Here is an 18,618-nt window from a genome sequence, read left to right on the forward strand (position 1 = left end):
GATTTGGGAAATGGGGACCTCCACACAGCCATGAGACTCAGGGTGGCCTGGGGTCACAGTCTTTCAACTTCATCTACCTCACCGGGTTGTTGTGAGAGCCAAGCAGGACAGGTAAGCCGGACTGCAAACACTCCCTGTAGCACCTCGGAGGAAAGACAGGATATTGGTGGAATATATGTTTAACATGCATGAATGAGATCTCTGGCAAATGTAGAAAACAGACATCTGTGGGAATTTCCCTGCTACTACTGTACACACATTTTCAAAATGTGAATGTAAATGTGCAATGCTGATGGGGGCCTTTAGTATCCCCATTATATATATATTAGTATGTCATGCTGCTTTTCAGCAGTAGAGGGCACTTAGAATATAGTGAAAAGCACAAGAAATTTCATTGGAAACTTGACTTCCTTCACACATCTGTTCAGCTATATAGAAAATGTGACAACCCCCATCTCTATTTTCTTGGGAGAATTTTAGCTTTCATATTTACAGGGTTTCAGTGTTGCTTGATTTCTCCCCCCCCCCAAAAAAAAAAACCCACAACAACACTGTCTTGCTATTTCTCTACATGGAGCATATGCAGAATAACTGCTTCCTTTTAGCAATATTAAAATTGCTATGATAATGTAAAATCCTAACCCAGGGAAAGTGCCGGAGGTGAGCCATATCAAAACATATGAGTCTTTATTTGAAACAAAATAACATTTTTTTTTTACTTTTTAATCACTTCTTTTTCAACTGACACTATTTCCTCCCCCCCCCCCTTCCATCTCCCTTATAGATTGGATCATCACCTCTCTTCAGCCTCCCTCAACTCCTTTCATTGGATTGTTCAGGACCTAGAGTGCTGCAGTCACCCTCTAGTAACCCTTCCCCTACTTTCAACCATTGCCCCGATCCCACAGACATCCTAGAATGAAGACGACACAAGGCAGAAAATGGCGTTAAAGGGCCACATCTTTTTAAAATAAGGCTTTGCAATGCACAGCTGGAGTGGATCAGCTTTATCCACCCATGTGGGCCTCCTATGAATTCAAGGGGAAAGTTGGACTACTTCTTATCTTCTGGTGCAGAACTGCTCCTTTCTTCACTTGCTCACCTTAAAAGTGAGCCAAGGGAGTACTGGACTGCTTCATTCCTCTCTGTCTGGACAGTTAGGCCACCAGGGCCCAGGTACAGCTCCCTTCCTATTTCTCTTTGAACCTGGTTGCAGTTCAACTCACATACCCTCCAACATTTCTCTGAAGAAATAAGGAATGTCCCATTCCATAATGATTTTACTATGTATACCCCACACATCCTACTGGGTTGCCCAGATACTCTGGCCAGCTTCCAACATATATAAAAACATTAGAAACTTTAAACATTGGGGGGGGGCTTCTCTATACAGGATTGCCTTCAGATGGCTCTGGGGTCAAGTAACTCCACACCCTCCAACATTTCTCCAATAAAAATAGGGATGCCCTAAGGGAAAACGGGACATTCTGGGATCAAATCAGAAACCGGGACGGCTTCTCTTTCATCCCTGGAAAATAGGGACACTTGGAGGGTCTGAATTCATCATTAAGATGCTCACTATGACAACCTCCCTCCTGCTCCCTCCCTGCCCACATGAACCTGCCAGTTGTGACCAGGGCAGGAGCTCAAGTACCCTCTTAAACCAAATTGCAACATTCCTACTTCTCTTCTCCAGTATGGAGCTGAGGGGAGGGCAAATGTGCTTGTTCTCTGATTGGGTACCTGACTAATCCAACATGGCTGTCTTTTGAGATGGGTGTACAGGACTGCTGTGCCAGCTCAAAAGAGGTCACCGATGGAGGAGGAGGACGCATTCCTGATAATGGAGAGCCACCCCTCCATCTGACTGGCCAGCCACATCCTTGGGCAGCTTCATCCTGGTAAAGAGGGATGGGGTAACATTCTCTCTCCCAGCAATAGCACCATCATCAGCATCATTTTTTAAAAAAGAAACGAAAAGTTAATGCTGCATCCAAGGCCCTGCAACCAGTTAGAACAGAGGAGGTGGGGTGGGTTTTCCTATGCACCAGCCCCAGGCTCTCCAGCAAATGGGTCAGCTTAGGATACCACCGATCCTTGACCTTGCTCCAACCCCACTCCAAAAAAACATGCCTTGGGCCAGTGGGGACCCCATCAGCAATAGCTCCAAAATGTCCTGCACCTTCAGCAATGGCAAAGTCAAGTCAAGGAGCTTTTCTGTCAAAACCTTCAAACACAAATATGCACAGACCTTCCCAGCAGTGCAGACCAGGGGTTAGATGGCTGCCTTAGGCTTCTTTAAAAACAACAACAATTCAAAACAGAACCAGTATAAAACCATCAGCTGAAATTACTCTCAAAACCTACTGGAAGGCTTGGGCAAAAGTTAAGTCTTTTACAAGACGCTGGTAAGATATTAGGGGCTGTAGCCAATTAATACATCTGAGTAGAGCCACAGAAATCAGAAGGCATGACTAAGTCCATTGCTTTCAGTGGGCCCACTGTGATTTAAGTTGGATGGGATCCTAGCTTTGGTTCTAGGCAAATATCCCTGGGAAGGGCATTCAACATTCTGTGGTGCCACAACTGAAAAGGCTCTTCCCCATGAGTTGCTACCTGACAAATCTCAGGAGAGAGACCTCAGAGGAGGCCCTCCGATATAAACTTAGGCTACATGCACATCATCCATTTAAAGCACATTTAAAGAACATCTTCCCCAAAATCTTGGGATCTGTAGTTTGTTAAGAGTGCCAGGATTTGTAGCTCTGTGAGGGGTCAATTGCAGTTCCCACGATTCTTTGGGTAGGGCACAGTTTAAATTGCATTGAAATTAGCTTAGGGCTTTAAATGTTTGTTTGTTTTTTAATGGATGCTGTGCATACAGCCTTTCTGTAGCATCCTAAAGGCAATTGATTTAAAAGCTAGCAGATAAACACATTGTATCTTACAACTTAACTATGATTACCTCTGCTGTACAAGTGGTACACGAGCACATAAGGAAGCCGGATTCTTCACAGAGGATGCACACATGCCATTTTCAATGAGGTCCACTGCATAGTCAGAGGGGAGGAAACTTCTTAGGCTCTGTTTTCTTTTACTAGGAACCAAGTGGGCATAAATTGTGCATTGAATTGTTGCCTTCAGATTTTAGGCAACAGTTGACTTTCAAATTCTGGTTCAGGAAAAAATAAAAATAGGAATTGCTCTAGCTGAAATACTTTGTAACATGCAGATGTATTCATTTTTACTATTGACACTGAGTTCCCATAATTCCTTTAAAAAACATTGAATGACATGTGCTGGGTTAACCCATTTCCCTCTAAGTTCACATAAAAGTGTTATATTTAAAATATGATATGCTTTATTAATAATGTCTTCTCCTTAGGAGTCAACAGAACCACTTACATGGTTTTGATCCTGTTGAATGCCTATAGATAAGATAACAAAGACATAATTTATTCATCCTGTGTAGGATTCCTCATTCATTTGATAGAAGGCATACATTTTGCTAAACAACATAAAACATCAGGACTATTATAAATTAATTGCACAAAGACATTAGTTATGTACTTTAAAAAGAAACAATTACCTGCTTTTACATTTCGCTTCCCTGCTGAACTTCCTCTTTTTATAATCTGACTTCAAAATAACAAGAAAAACCCAGGCTTGAAACCAAATTCTTCTATACTACATTGTGTGTGTGTGTGTGTGTGTGTGTGTGTGTGTGTAATAAATTCACACTCCGTTGTAAATCATAGGAATATCCTAGTGCTTCCGTGAATTCTTCTCATATATTGGGGTACCTTTTGACCAGTTCTTCTAAACTACAAGTGATCTCCATCTCCTTCTGAGAAAGAAAGTTAAAATGGAATTCACGATGGGAATCTCATTGCTGGGTTTCCTCAAGCTGTTCAGTTTGGGAAGCAGAAAAGGACAATGGAGCCCATTAAGAAACCTGGAGATCCCCAGGGCCTTGACTCGTTCTCCATCATTACTGTGAGTGCCTCTGGCACTATTGGGCCCTTCTCCTCAATAGCGGGAAGAGAGGTCCTCAGAAGAGATCACTCAGGCAACGCCTGTTTAGCCGTGGCTGGATTTAATACCATTTTCTACTGCCAAAAATCAAGGCACTCACTATAGTCAGTAATAGGGGATAGTATGGCTATTTGCCAGGAAAGCTCAAGCACTGAATTGAAAGGTCTTGTTTCAAAGGTGGGGTACATTTTGAGGAACAATGTCTCACATTCCAGGCTTCTTCAAATGTCCATAGTTTTCCTGCCAACTACTAGATTCCCAGAGTTTGTCAGACCTGACCTCTTCCCCCCTCAATCTAATTCTTTGTTTCCCACCCCCCCCCCTCGGTTTCATTCTTTAGCCAACCAACTGGAGTGAGAAGGGTGTAAATGCAATCGACGACAGCACTGTCACAATTTTATAGAGGGCTATGGCTTTTGCATTCCGGTTCTACAGTTCAGGCTGCAATTCAGAAACATACTCAGAAGAGTTGTTGAAACATTTAGAAATTATTATGAGGGATGGGCAAATCTGTCAATTCTGATTTATCATTTTTCCATGCTTATGTTCAGTTTTCCACATTCCCATGGAATTATTATTATTTAAGTCCTCATGAAAATTCATCCGCATTTTAGTATGAATTTCTCCCAATACACACATTGCTATGTGCAATTTTTTACTTTTGTACACGTATTTGCAAAGCAGTTCCCCATAGCATAATGCATTTTGGTATGGTATTTTCTCTAATATATGCATTAATATTCCCACTTTGCACTAGTCTATGCATTTTGGTGCACGTTGCCTTGGCTGGAGAAAGGCAAGACAAAATTCAGAGAAGTGTGGCTTCCAGAGAATGACTATGAAACAGTTCATACAGTGTTTCAGAGAATGCAAATTCACTAAGTGCACTTTTAAATCTGAGCTGAACTGAAATTCTCCCCCATCCCTACATATAAGTAAATGTATTTTGAACTGTACATTGCACATTGAATGAATAACAGAAAAACAATGGACCATATTAGTCTTCACTGATGTGCATCAGAAAATTTCTCTGCTCCGCAAGTAGATCTTTACCGATTCTGAAATCACCGGCAGAAAAATTTCTGTAATGAGATTGCAACAGGCATCAGTGTGCACTGCTTAATTTACCTTTCCCCCCGTTCTTCTCACACTTCTTTGCAAGAAGTCCTGGAAATTAATATTTCCAAACTCCTGCTGTACTTATTCTTTCTCTGCAATACCAATAATATATCTGTCAAATCTAAAGCAGAGACTCCCGCTGAAGCGAATCATTGAAACCTCCACTGAAGAAGTAAAAGTTATCAATATTGTAATACGAGGACTCGTCTCTATGCAGCTCAGCTTGCTGTACTAGCAGAGGTGGATAATTCTCAGCCAACGCTGGGAGTGGCAGATTACTGCAAGGAGGAAAGACTGTCACAAAGAATGAACAACCGGTCCCTTCCTATTCTGGCGTTTATTAGTGGGAGGGAAGGCGAAGACAGTGAGTTTGCAATAGAAGGCTTGGACATCCTGTCGTGATTTCTTCAGCCTGCTCTTCTCATGCATTCACTGTAATTTAATTTTATAGAAGATTTATTCTGCTCAAAATCACCCTTACAACTCTCCCCGCAACACCAACAAATACTTTTCTTCCTCTTTTCGCCAGGAAATCTTTGTGTGATCAAAGATACCGGCTTCTGTGTGTTTGTTGCAACCCGTGACAGCTACCCTTCAAGCTACACACTTCCCCAAATTTCGTGCTGCTGCTCTGCAACCAAAACAGGATATATTAGGACAAAGTATGTGTAAAAAATAATAATAATCTGTACGTTTGTTAAAATAACACATAAAAATGCATTGTATTAGTGGATTTATTTATTGATTTTGCAAAAATGCGTACATAAGGGAAAATGCAGTGGAAAAAGTGTATGGGTTTTATTGTGAAGCTCTTCTCTTTTTCTTGGAAAAAGTTTGAAAACCGATGCAGAAATGGAGTGAGCTGAACTGCAGATGGGAAAAATGAGAAGCTGAGAGAAACCAAAGTCAACAGAAACATCCATCATAAGAAGAGCCATGTGACTTCAGCATCCTGTTCTTGCAGTGGCCAATCAGAAGCCTGCTGGGAAACAGGACCTGTGCACAAAAACATTCCCCTCTCTTGTGATTCCCAGTAACTGGAATTCAGAGGATTACTGCCTCTTGACAGTGGAGGTAGAAAACAGCCATTGTGGCTAGTAGCCCTTGATAGTCCCATCCTCCATCAATTTGTCTAATCCTCTTTTAAATCCACGCCCGTCGGTGGCCACCACTACATCTTGTGGGAGCAAACTTCACACTAGAACTATGCTCTGCCTAGGAAGAAGTACTTTCTTTTGTCTGTCCTGAATTTTCCCAAAACATTCAGTTCCTCTGGGTGGCTCAGAGGCCTGTAATGAGAGAGGGGAGGAAACTTCTTTATATCTATCTTCTCCACAACTTGCCCACTCTCATACACCTCCGTTATGTGCTTCTCTTCATGAGCTTCTTCACTAAGCAAAGAAGTCCCAATTATTGCTACCTTCCTTTAAAGGGGAGTTGCTCCAATCTCCTAATCATTTGGCTTGCCCTTTGCTGAACATCCCTAAAAGTGTGTCTATAATTGCCTGCCCCATTCACGTGGTAAATAGCCCTTCCCCCTGCTTTTATTTAGTTTTAATGGAGGTGCGCCATGGGTTTTATCCAATGTAAGGGAAGTTTCTAATTAATTTCGGGAACAGCAGTATAAACCATTAAGAGGCAAGCAAAGAAAAGCCTTCTCTATGACCACAGCGAATTCTCTGCTATCAAAGGTTTGTTCTTCAGTGTCTATTCCAACTCTCCATTCCAGTCACTCTCATTTTCTCTCACCCTCTTTGGAGTCCAAATGCTGTTTATCACATGGTTAAGATTCATCTCATAAAAAAACATGCCTCAGCCATTGGAATTTACCCCTTTGACCTTCAGTTCTTCCTGCACCCCCCCCCGCCCCTCCTGCAGGGAATGCAGATGTTTTGTTTTCACCAAAAGGAGCTGTTGGGGGGAATTTATGAAATGATGCAAAGCACACAACATCATGGTAATGTAGCAACCACAAATGTTCTCTTATGCCCGTGTGCTTTACCTAATGTGTGTGGTTGGTTGGGTTGGTGGCTGGACAGTCCAGAATCATTTTGTTGTTGTGCTAGGTTTGGGGTATTTATGCAAGCCCCAGAACATCTGGAATAGATGATCTAAAAATATTTCATGATTGAAACATGCTAGCATGATGCTGATTAGTGGTAGCATTCTACTAAGCCTATGCTCAGGAAGTAAGAGAGAGAGAGAGAGAGAGAGAGAAGAGGCAGCAACACGTTAGATGCATTCAGCAGTTTTATGCGTAGGGGGGCATGTCTGAGGGACAGCATGTCCACTTATGCCAGTTATTTTATGACATGTGGCAATAACTGCTGTGTTTGAGTGGGATGTGACACTCCATTGTGCAGTTAAGAGAAACAAAGTAGTTGATCTTATTCCTGCTTTTAGATTTTTAAAGTATTTTCGTTTTCTGACAGACAACACAGATCTCAAAACAGCAGCAGAAGCAATGTGTGCAGAGATACAAGAGGGAGCACATATGCGGCCATGTCAATACGATAGGGAAATAAGAAAGCCAAGTAAACTATAGAGCTGGGTTGGAACGATATGGGGTATCATGCTGAACAACTTCGACCATGTGAATTTCCCCACCTCAGAAATGTTTTTCCCTGAAATGAAAGGGAAATGTCCACCCATTCAAAGAAGGGGCAGAATTTCGTGCCCTCGCTCTGGTTTGGCTTTGTGATATCACATAACTGAGAAATGTAAGATAAATGATATCATGTAGCCTATTCAGAGTGAGAAAAATGCTTTATGTTGGCTTTGTGATGTCTTCATGTAGGCAATTCTGATTGACTATGTGATGACATCATGACATTGTGCTGGGAAAAGACAGGAAAAAATAGGCTACAAAACAAAAAAATCCTCCTATTGGAGTTTCCCCCCAGTTTAATTGCATCGTTGGTTTCCGCTTGGGGGAAATAATAGGACATAGAGTCAGGAATGAGGATTGTGTGGCCGTCTAATGTGTATTTTTGTACTTATTATTTGGACTGCATTATTTGGAGAGCACTGCAAAATTCAGAGAAGCGAAAATTTCAAAGGATCGCTGTGTTTCAGTTCACATATTTGTTCCGAAAAGTGTGAAATAGGTTAGTTCACCTTTAAATGCAGACTGAATCAAATTTCTGCCCCCATCCTCCTATATAACTGCAATGGTATCAGTACCCAGCAATTGCATCCTGGTTACGCATTACTCTTGCCCTAGAGGTCTGGCTAGCACCAATGTAGTTTTTTTAGGCTCCAGCTTAAAATCTGTCTCTTTCAGCGGGCCTTTGAATGTTGAAGTTTGGCATGTGTAGTAATGTATGGACAAATGGGTGATGTTTCAATTAACAGTGCTGCATTGGGTTCTCTTGTTGCGTGTTTTATTGTTTTACTGTTGTAACCTGTGCTGGGACCTTTTGATGAAGCACCAGATATAGGTTTTTGTAAATAAATAAAACAAAACAAATCCTCAACTAGGATACAGGGAAACATTTGGGAGCATTTCAGGGGGGGAAATATTAAGTTGGTTCTTCCAATTGTCCTTTTCCACGCAGCCAAAGTTGATACATCATATCTTTGGATATTCCTTTATCATTGTCACGAGCTTAGTGGTGGTATGCCAGAAAAAGAGAGAGAGAACTGGGTACCAATTCCTGGCCAGAAATGTTTTCTTTCACAGCATCCTTGGTACTTTAAATAAACTATTGCTTCAAGAACTGCCAAGGAGTCCTCATTCATCTTCAGAACCCCGAGCCTCTTGGATATCTTTGCAAGCCTTGTCACTGCAAAACATTTTGTCTCGTCTCATCTTTGCCATCTCCAATCAAGACTTCACTTCAAATTTATTAATGGTCCTGGCTAAATTAACGCAGACGTGAAAAAAGAAAAAGAAAAGGTTATATATATATATATATATATATATATATATATATATATATATTTGCTTTCGTAGATTTTCACGGGTACAGGAATGCAGGTTTTGGTGTCTTCGGGTGTCTTCCCGTGTAAGAGTTGGGGTGTCTAGGCGACGTTTCGACGAGGTCTCACTCGTCATCTTCAGGCTGGTGCTTTCGGCTTCTAGTTACTGGAACAGAGCAGGATCTCAGTGTTTGAGTTCCTATAAATACTGTTGAGGGGGTGTGGTGTATAGCCTCCAACGTTCTGGGCAGAGAGGAAGTTCACAGGTTAGTATGCCTTTTCTTCTTTTGTTCCTTAATTACTTGAGGGATATCTTGAGTGATTTCTTGAGTGATATTCTGAGTACCACTTAGGTGGGTCATTAGGTGTGGATTAGTTGCTAAAGCTTTCGTGTCTTGACCTCTTGAGCTTGTGAAGAGTTTTTCTGAGAAGATGGCTGTACTGCACATAGTTGTGCTCTGGCTTGGCTTCGTGTATAGGGGCGAGCTGTGGTTTTGTGCCCTGTGCCAGCCAGATCTGTGTAGGGATTGCAGGGGGGTGCAGCATCCGGAGGTGCCACTATGGTTTGGCTACTGGATGGTGTCTGTAATTTATCTGTGGAGAGGGTCTGGGTTTGGGTCTGGTGTGGTTGATTGGTGATGGCGTTCTGTGTGCCTCTGGTTCTGGTGTCGGTTTTTGTGGGGAGGGCTAATTTCCAGATGTCTGGCAGGCGGGACGTGTCGTCACGCTTGTTCATGTTGTGAGGGTGTTTCTCTATCTCGATGGCTTCCATGATTATTCTCTTGTGGTGATGTTCCATGTTAAAGAGCAATTTGGAATCTGCAAAATTAATTTCGTGTCCTGTTTCTTTCATGTGTTGGAAAAGAGAGGAAGTTTTTTCTTCTTTTTTGACGGCATTCTTGTGTTCTGCGATACGTGCATTTATTCGTCTGTTTGTTTGTCCAATGTACGTGGCTGGGCAGACTTTGCAGGGTATTTCATAGACCCCTTGGTTTTCCAACTGGATTTTATCTTTGGGGTTTCTGAGGATATTGGCTATTTTTTGGTTGGTGCAAAAGGCTGTTTTGATATTGTGTTTATGGAGGATTTTGCTAATTTTATCTGTAGTGCCCTTGATATAAGGAAGGAGGGCCATGCCATTGTTTTCTTCTGTGTCTTGGTTTTTGGGGGGTGTTTCTTTTTGGATTAGCTTCGTAACCCTGTTTTGCTGGTATCCATTGGCGATTAACACATTTGAGAGATTCTGTAACTCAGTTGTCAAGTGGTCTTTGTCAGCCAGGCGTTTGGTTCTGGAGATGAGAGTCTTGGCTACGGAGTTTATTTGTGCAGGGTGGTGGTGTGATTGTGCATGTAAGTAGCGGTTGGTGTGTGTTTTTTTCCGGTAGATAGTGTGTCCTAGGGAGCCATCAGGTTTTTTGTAGATTAGGACGTCAAGGAAGGGAAGTTGGTTGTTGGCTTCTATTTCCATAGTGAATTGTATTTTGGGGTGTAGGCTGTTGAGATGTGTGAGGAAGCTATCTAGTTTTTCTTTCCCGTGTGGCCAAATTACAAAGGTGTCGTCAACATATCTGAGCCAAAGTTTGGGTTTGTGTTCTGACTTGTCTAAAGCATTGGTTTCAAAGTGTTCCATGTACAGATTTGCGATGACCGGTGAGAGGGGTGATCCCATAGGTGCTCCTTCTATCTGTTTGTATCTTTGTCCATTGTGGATGAAGTACGTGTTGGTTAGGCAGTGGTTGGTCAGGTCCAGGATGTATTCGGGGGGATTGTATTTGTTTTGAATGGCTGTCAAGGCTTCATTAATGGGCACTTGTGTGAAGAGAGATACAACATCGAAGCTCACAAGTAGGTCATCGGGATGTAGGTTTTGCTTCTTTATTGTTTCTATGAACTGGAAGGAGTTTGTAACGTGTGAAGCGATGGATTCTGCATAGGGCTGAAGTTGCTTAGCGAGAAATTTAGCGAGATTTTGTAGAGGTGAGCCTATGGAGCTGACTATTGGTCTGAGTGGTGTTCCTTCTTTGTGTATCTTGGGGAGACCGTAGAGTTTGGGGCATCTGGATGATTTTTCTCTGGGGATGATTCTTAGCTGGATTTCTTCACTGATAGGAGAGGCTTTTATTTTGGATTTGGTGGTTTTTTCCAGATAGGTGGTGGGATCTGTTTTTATAGGTTGGTAGGTAGGGTCTTGGAGAAGATTTGATAGTTTTGCTTGGTAGTCCGATGTGTTCATCACAACAGTGGCATTACCTTTGTCTGCTGGGAGAATGATTATGTTGTTGTCTTTCCTCAGGTTGGTGAGTGCTTTCTGTTCTTCTTTGTGTAAATTGCTTCTGGGTGGTTTGCTGGAGCAGAGGATGTTGGTGACTTCAAGTCTGATTTTATTGGCTTCATCTGGGTTGATTTTGGTTAGGCTAGCTTCGACTCCGCATATGATGTTTTCCGTGGGGATGCGTCTCGGGGCGACTGCAAAGTTGAAACCTTTGGAGAGTACTTTGGTTTCAGTTGAGGTGAGGATCCTGTCTGATATGTTATGTACTGTTTGTTTCATGGGTTGTTGTGGAGGGTGGCTGGGCTTCTGGCGTTTCTCTAGTTTGTGGAGTTTGTTGGTGTGTCTGTCTGTCTTATGTGAGGTCTCAGTTTCAGCTCTCCAGACGGCTAGTTGTTTGCATTTGTCCCAGAGTGCAGGGTGGATTTTGTTACAGAGTTTGAGGTGAAGAGTGAGCAGATCTTTGTTGGTTTGGTTTAGTAGGTATCTTTTCTTATGTAGTTCGTTTCTGATTAGGGATAGTTCAGTTCGTTTCAGGATCCTTTCGGTAGCTGGGGTTTTAGAGTGGAATTTAAGTTGGAAGCATGTGGGAATTAAGTTGTTGTCTCGGCAGTTGCGTAGGAACAAGAGATCACATAAGATGGTGGCTCTTCGGATTTCTAGTTTCTCGTAGGTTCTTGTCAGCTGGAAGGTTTCCTCCCCGTAGAGGTGAGATATTTGCTTTCGTAGATTTTCACGGGTACAGGAATGCAGGTTTTGGTGTCTTCGGGTGTCTTCCCGTGTAAGAGTTGGGGTGTCTAGGCGACGTTTCGACGAGGTCTCACTCGTCATCTTCAGGCTGGTGCTTTCGGCTTCTAGTTACTGGAACAGAGCAGGATCTCAGTGTTTGAGTTCCTATAAATACTGTTGAGGGGGTGTGGTGTATAGCCTCCAACGTTCTGGGCAGAGAGGAAGTTCACAGGTTAGTATGCCTTTTCTTCTTTTGTTCCTTAATTACTTGAGGGATATCTTGAGTGATTTCTTGAGTGATATTCTGAGTACCACTTAGGTGGGTCATTAGGTGTGGATTAGTTACTAAAGCTTTCGTGTCTTGACCTCTTGAGCTTGTGAAGAGTTTTTCTGAGAAGATGGCTGTACTGCACATAGTTGTGCTCTGGCTTGGCTTCGTGTATAGGGGCGAGCTGTGGTTTTGTGCCCTGTGCCAGCCAGATCTGTGTAGGGATTGCAGGGGGGTGCAGCATCCGGAGGTGCCACTATGGTTTGGCTACTGGATGGTGTCTGTAATTTATCTGTGGAGAGGGTCTGGGTTTGGGTCTGGTGTGGTTGATTGGTGATGGCGTTCTGTGTGCCTCTGGTTCTGGTGTCGGTTTTTGTGGGGAGGGCTAATTTCCAGATGTCTGGCAGGCGGGACGTGTCGTCACGCTTGTTCATGTTGTGAGGGTGTTTCTCTATCTCGATGGCTTCCATGATTATTCTCTTGTGGTGATGTTCCATGTTAAAGAGCAATTTGGAATCTGCAAAATTAATTTCGTGTCCTGTTTCTTTCATGTGTTGGAAAAGAGAGGAAGTTTTTTCTTCTTTTTTGACGGCATTCTTGTGTTCTGCGATACGTGCATTTATTCGTCTGTTTGTTTGTCCAATGTACGTGGCTGGGCAGACTTTGCAGGGTATTTCATAGACCCCTTGGTTTTCCAACTGGATTTTATCTTTGGGGTTTCTGAGGATATTGGCTATTTTTTGGTTGGTGCAAAAGGCTGTTTTGATATTGTGTTTATGGAGGATTTTGCTAATTTTATCTGTAGTGCCCTTGATATAAGGAAGGAGGGCCATGCCATTGTTTTCTTCTGTGTCTTGGTTTTTGGGGGGTGTTTCTTTTTGGATTAGCTTCGTAACCCTGTTTTGCTGGTATCCATTGGCGATTAACACATTTGAGAGATTCTGTAACTCAGTTGTCAAGTGGTCTTTGTCAGCCAGGCGTTTGGTTCTGGAGATGAGAGTCTTGGCTACGGAGTTTATTTGTGCAGGGTGGTGGTGTGATTGTGCATGTAAGTAGCGGTTGGTGTGTGTTTTTTTCCGGTAGATAGTGTGTCCTAGGGAGCCATCAGGTTTTTTGTAGATTAGGACGTCAAGGAAGGGAAGTTGGTTGTTGGCTTCTATTTCCATAGTGAATTGTATTTTGGGGTGTAGGCTGTTGAGATGTGTGAGGAAGCTATCTAGTTTTTCTTTCCCGTGTGGCCAAATTACAAAGGTGTCGTCAACATATCTGAGCCAAAGTTTGGGTTTGTGTTCTGACTTGTCTAAAGCATTGGTTTCAAAGTGTTCCATGTACAGATTTGCGATGACCGGTGAGAGGGGTGATCCCATAGGTGCTCCTTCTATCTGTTTGTATCTTTGTCCATTGTGGATGAAGTACGTGTTGGTTAGGCAGTGGTTGGTCAGGTCCAGGATGTATTCGGGGGGATTGTATTTGTTTTGAATGGCTGTCAAGGCTTCATTAATGGGCACTTGTGTGAAGAGAGATACAACATCGAAGCTCACAAGTAGGTCATCGGGATGTAGGTTTTGCTTCTTTATTGTTTCTATGAACTGGAAGGAGTTTGTTGTATATATATATATATGCTTAACTTGTAATCAAACTACTGCTAAAAGAACAGAAAAATAAGTCCTAGTTTTTAAAAGAACAAGTCAGGAAGCGATGGAGACAGGAATATTTCAGTTAACTGCTACGTTAAGCAATCAAAGGAAATAAAGAGATATTTTAAAGAGTTGGAACCCTGTTGTACAGTGTATTAAGGGAGAGTTAGGAACTGAAGTACTTTCAATTGATTATATGATACTTCAGCACTTTTATTTAGTGAATAAACATGATGATAGTTTGTTGTGCCTTAAATGCATTTCTCATAGATCTCAATATTTTGTGCTATGTTGGAGTTTTCTCCAAATTAAAAAAGGAAAGAAACAAACCCTATCTACTTGCTGTCCTTTAAAATAAAACAGAAAGATGTGGATTTCAGATATTAAGCATGAGTTGAGGGGGGGTGAGGGGCAGGTGGGGGGGAACATGCTGTTTTCCTTGGCAGTCTTTCTACTCTGCTGATAGACTTCTGCACACCTGCTTTTCCCTTTGGGAAGGGAGAGGAGATAATATGATAACCTTCTGATTATATACATAAGTGAAAACTGATCGGCTTCTCTTGTGGTTCATTTTTAAGGGCAAGTTCCAGTTGGATTGTGCTAATGCACTTATGCATGAATCTCTCCAAACAGGATTCACGGCTCTCCGGGGAACTGTTGAAGTATGCATCATTGTTTCAATGAAGTATCTTCATTATGAAACATAGAGACTATAAAAGGTGAATGCCATTTGCCTCAGCCTCATATAATCTCTAGGTTTGACTTTCTCCCACTATGATGATTCTGTGTGAGCGTGCACTCGTGATGTGTGGGCATGCGCGCAGAACCGAATCACAGCGAGTGAAATGACACAAACGCCAATGAGATAGTACATGGAATTATGTAGAGATGCTTATGCTTTCAAGAGGAGGTTATTCCCTTCTGTTGTGTAGCTATAAGGGATAGGAATAAAATAGGGAGGGGGACGAATATCTTACGTTTCGTAAGTGTACATGTTGGCATTTGATTGATACCAAGAGGCGCATGGATCTGCACATAGTTTTGACACGCAGACTTCTGTGCTCACCAATATATATGGCACATTGTGTGTAGCATTTTTTCATGGCAAGGCTGGGGAGAAAAATTCAACCTGAGGGCCGCCTTCTCTTCTGAGAAACCTTCCAAGGGCCACATGCCAGTGGTAGGTGTGGCCAGAGGCAAAAGTGGGTGGAGCAAAACATGTCATCTTTACCTTCCCTCTATCCTCCATCCAGACAAGCATGTTGCATTATTAGAGTTCAAGGATGTATTGCAGTCAGGCAAAAGCCCTTGGGAGGCCAGTGTGTGGGGTGGCCTGGAGAGATATTGGGTGTGGCCTGCTGAGTTCCAAGGGCCAGATAGAAAGGCCTGGAGGGCCACATTAGAAAACATCCTCCCCCAGGCCTGAGGGTCCTCATCCTTGATTCCCTGTATAGGGAAGTTTTCTAATGTTTGATAGTTTATTATGCTTTTATATTTGTTGGAAGCTGCCCAGAGTGGATCCTGAAGCTGAGGCTCCAATACTTTGGCTACCTCATGAGAAGAGAAGACTCCCTGGAAAAGACCCTGATGTTGGGAAAGATGGAGGGCACAAGGAGAAGGGGACGAAAGAGCATGAGATGGTTGGAGTGTTCTCAAAGCTACAAACACGAGTCTGACCAAACTGCGGGAGGCAGTGGAAGACAGGAGTGCCTGGCGTGCTCTGGTCCATGGGGTCACGAAGAGTCGGACACAACTAAATGACTAAACAACAACAACAGCCCAGAGTGGCTGGGGCAACCCAGTCAGATGGGTGGGGTACGAAAAATAAAATTGTTGTTGTTGTTCATGTACCACCTTATAAAATAATATTATTTGAGCAGCAGTAAAAACCATTAAAACAGAAAATGAGACATAACCCCTCCCCCCAAAAAAAAATATTCTCAACAACTAGAACTCATCCATTACTGGTGAACCTGACAGCTGGAACTCACGGAAACTGAATTCCAGCACCTCTCAAGTGGGCTCCATTGCCAATATCAGAAAACAAGGGGGGTATTTATGGTGCTAGAAAAATAGCACTGGTGATATCCAAGTTGCAATGAAGGTGAGCAATTGTTTGCTATGACTACTGGGATTCAGAAGGTGCTTTCAAGCAGCCCTCTTTATGCATAACCACGTTGAACGAGCATCTTTCCTAAGTGATGTGCAGACAATGTCCTTCAGACAGACATGAGACAGCATACCAAAAGAAGGGTCAGCATCAGGCTGGATTGTTCGTCAATGATTTCCATCTCACAAAATTAGTTTGAAAGTCAAGGTGAAATGCCAAGGAAGGGAAAAGAATATAACTGTATCAGATTAAAATGATCTATCCATCTAGATAGCCAACTATGTTTTATCTTTTATGTTCATGTGGTGCGTTTCACAGGAAACACTGAATGCAAATATTGAAATTTGGTGCATTTCCAAAATGTAAGTTTCAGATTGGGCTTGGATCTCAGTAGAGGCCAATGCTTCACAAAGGACGTTAACGTTAACCAAGAATGTCCCCAAGAGCTGTAGAGCTGTTAGGTTTAGTCTGAAATCTTTGTTTTGCTCATTTTAAGCATATGTGTTTTTTAATACCACCTGGTCTCTTTGAAGTCCAGAGCAAACAGTAACTTTACAGACTCCAGAAGCTTTCATTTTGCATAAGCAAACATTAAATCATAACGAAAAGGAAAAATAAAAAACAATTACCAGAGTTGCATTTTTCATTTTCTTCCATGATCAGCCAGTCCCCAGACATCTCTGTGCTTCATAATTATCTTTCTATCTATCTCATCTAGAGCAGATTTCATTTCATTTCATTTCATTTGATATTTGTATGCCTCTTTCCCAACAATCAAAGTGAGTTCAGGGCAGCTCACAACAACAATAAAGCATTAACAAATACAGTGGTACCTCGGGTTAAGAACTTAATTCATTCTGGAGGTCTGTTCTTAACCTGAAACTGTTCTTAACCTGAGGTACCACTTTAGCTAATGGGGCCTCCTGCTGCTGCCGCACCACCACCACACGATTTCTGTTCTCATCCTGAAGCAAAGTTCTTAACCTGAGGTAATATTTCTGGGTTAGCGGAGTCTGTAACCTGAAGCGTCTGTAACATGAAGCGTCTGTAACCCGAGGTACCACTGTAAAATACAGAAGAAATGTACAATCTGGAGGGAAACCTTTTCTTGTTTGTTGTTTAGTCGTTTAGTTGTGTCTGACTCTTTGTGACCCCATGGACCAGAGAACGCCAGGCACTTCTGTCTTCCACTGCCTCCTGCAGTTTGGTCAAACTCATGCTGGTAGCTTCGAGAACACTGTCCAACCATCTCGTCCTCTGTCGTCCCCTTTTCCTTGTGATCTTTCCCAACATCAGGGTCTTTTCCAGGGAGTCTTCTCTTCTCATGAGGTGGCCAAAGTATTGGAGCCTCAGCTTCAGGATCTGTCCTTCCAATGAGCACTCAGGGCTGATTTCCTTAAGAATGGATAGGTTTGATCTTCTTGCAGTCCATGGGACTCTCAAGTGTCTCTCCAGCACCATAATTCAAAAGCATCACTTCTTTGGTGATCAGCCTTCTTTATGGTCCAGCTCTCACTTCCATACATCACTACTGGGAAAACCATAGCTTTAACTATATGGACCTTTTCCCCATGAGGGCAGGCTGAGGACTCTTACCTTTCTACAGAATGCAACATTCTGGTCAAGCAAGAACCAGTGGTTTCTACACTGATGGATAACCTAGAAATCTCTCCACCCAGACAAGCAAGAGACATTGTCAGAGTTCAAGGTCGCAATCTGGACAGGCAGAAGTGGTCCAGGAGGGTGCACAGCAGGGCTGGCGAGGGGAATGGCTTGGAAAGAGGGCATGCAGCCTGGTCAGAGTCAGATACAGAGGCAAGGAGGGCCACTCTTTATCAAGAGTCAGAATGAATCTGGTCTTCATACTATGGGCAAGATGATTGAGTAGCTGGATGGTCTAAGAAGAAGCCATTTAGAAACACTGGAGGTGTTTAAAGAGACTGTTACCTACCTAACCAGAGACTGTTTTTTAGGGTCACACACCACTCTTAAAAGATAGGGGGAAAGTGTGCTTTATTTCCTCGGCGCAAAGTGTGCTGTTGTTGCGAGTGCTTTTGTCTTTGTGATATGTTGTTACCCCTCATGTTCAATAAAAAATAATTTGCAAATAAGTAAAGGCTTTTATTGCCAACGAAGTGACAGAACAATACAATTATCATGTCACAGTACACAGCATTTTGCTGCAGCTCTGTAAATAATTTATGTCATCACTGTACATTTTTGAATAACTAATACTATTTTTAAATGCACATTAGTGTCATAAAAACATCAAATGTTGCTTGGACGATACACTTTGCATAATGGCACTATGGTAAAACACGGGCGTCTTCCATATAGGGGAGGGAGAATCAAGGCAGAGTGATTGTGCTCAGACATACCAGCATTACTATTAAAGCTGTGTGTCTCGGAAAGGACTTGCCACTAGCAAATCAATATTTCAGTGTGGTAGAGTTGTCAGCCAGTTGGTAGCATTTATTTGCTAGAAACTATCTGCCATTGCCAAACAGGCCAGCAGATTTTAGGTTCGCAG

Source organism: Podarcis liolepis (genome assembly GCF_965112155.1).
Source record: "Podarcis liolepis genome assembly, chromosome: 1".
NCBI lineage: Eukaryota > Metazoa > Chordata > Lepidosauria > Squamata > Lacertidae > Podarcis > Podarcis liolepis.